The sequence below is a fragment of the Mercenaria mercenaria genome, chromosome 14, assembly GCF_021730395.1.
Source record: "Mercenaria mercenaria strain notata chromosome 14, MADL_Memer_1, whole genome shotgun sequence".
NCBI classification, from domain to species: domain Eukaryota; kingdom Metazoa; phylum Mollusca; class Bivalvia; order Venerida; family Veneridae; genus Mercenaria; species Mercenaria mercenaria.
Window position 1 is genome coordinate 31,584,180 of NC_069374.1, and position 1,839 is coordinate 31,586,018.

The window sequence follows — 1,839 nt, forward strand, 5'->3', positions numbered from 1 at the left end:
TCATCGAAGTCATGGTTCAATAAAGCCAAAGCTGTCCATCCATATTTGCACTAAAAACAGAAGTTAACGCTTTGGCAACAGCGCAACAACAAGTTATTGAAGGAACCGGACGGATTATGTTACGGTTTTTAGACGCCATGCATGAATGGATGCTCAAGTGACATATGTACCAAATAAAGTAAAATTTATTTAGACAGCTATTCTAATGACCTTCAGACTGAACGTAGTGAGCTCGTTGCTTTAAATACTTTTCAGAACGTTTTTTTTTCAGAACTGTTTAAAAACTTTCTTTTTAGAAGACAGTGACCGTATTTTTTTCTCCAAAATGATTATCATGGGATCGTGTAACAAAAAAGATAAGGCTACAAGATCAATATCAAAAGGGCCACATTAGCACTAAGTAGCTAATTTGAAATTAACTATTTGACCCTGAATACATATATGACACACTTAATCATGAATGTCGTGTGTTTAGTAAAAAGCAAAACAGGTGAAGCCCCCAATTTAAACAAATCTGAGAGATCTTTAAAAGGATGTTGCAGACGAAATTTACTGAAGATCCTCTCCTGTCCTTTGAAAATATCTCTATTTTCAGCAAGAGTGTCCCATTCAAGGGACAAAGTGCCCCCAATTGAATAAATTGAACCGAGAACTTTATAAGAATGCTACAGACCAAATCTGATGAAGATCAATCAATCAGTTCATGACAAAGAGACTAAGTTTTGTTTCCATTTTTTTTAGCTCTAGTGGCTCCTTGAAGGTCCATAAGGCTTTAAATCTTATGATAGAAACAGATGAAACAATTCTCTAAATAGATGTAATGCAAAATTACATGGTCAGAAAACGGTGCTACTTTTTATACTGCACATGAACTTGTAGTGTTAGTCATAAAGGGAGGTAACCAAAAACAATAGTTTAAAAAATACTTTCTACTGTGTTAAAGAATATTCAAACCTTTGACAAATATCACAGAAAATAATTATCGGAAGTAGACTTTTACAAGAAATTATAATAGGTTATGTTCACAACGAAAAAGCGTGGCAGCCACACTATACACAAGGGCATTATGAGCCTCTAAAGAGGCAGAGAGCCCCCATTTTGCTACCGTAGGCCAGAGAGCCCTCATTTTAATGCTACATACCAAGCTTGATAAGGTTCATCAAGTGGTTCACAAGATGAAGTCATTAAAAGGTTCTTTTTTCTATTTTAAGCTATAGTGGCCCCTTCAAGCAGCCAAGCGGCTTTATTGGAATGAACTTGAGAGAGGACCTTACAATGATGCTATAGATAAGTTTGATGTAGATCTATCAAACACTTAATAAGAAATCGTTCTTTTTTACTAATTATAGCTCTAGTTGCCCAAAAAGGGACCAAGTGCCCCTATCATAAAAGTTAGGAGAGAACCTTACAATGAACAGACCAAGTTTGATAAAATCCATCAAGTGGTTCATGAGAAGTCTTTTATTGTTTTTTTTTATTCTTAGCTCGAACAACCTCTGAAAGTGCCCTCACTTGAACAGGACACTACAGACCAAGTCTGGTGTAATTCTGATGAGCAGTTACAGAGAAAATGTTTATGTAAATCGTTGACAATTCGACAATGGATGCCTGACCATCTATACGGATAGCTGAAAACATGAGATCAGACGCCAGGGGACTATTTTACTTATTTTTGTAGTTAAATAGAAAACTATGACGATAAACTCTCTTTGTAGCAAACTATACCAATCATACAAATTCCTAAACTTTCAGCCAATCATATTTCTCTTTGATTATATATGATATCGTTAGCTGTACAGTTAAACCATTGACAACGGCAGAAATCAAAACAAATGCCAG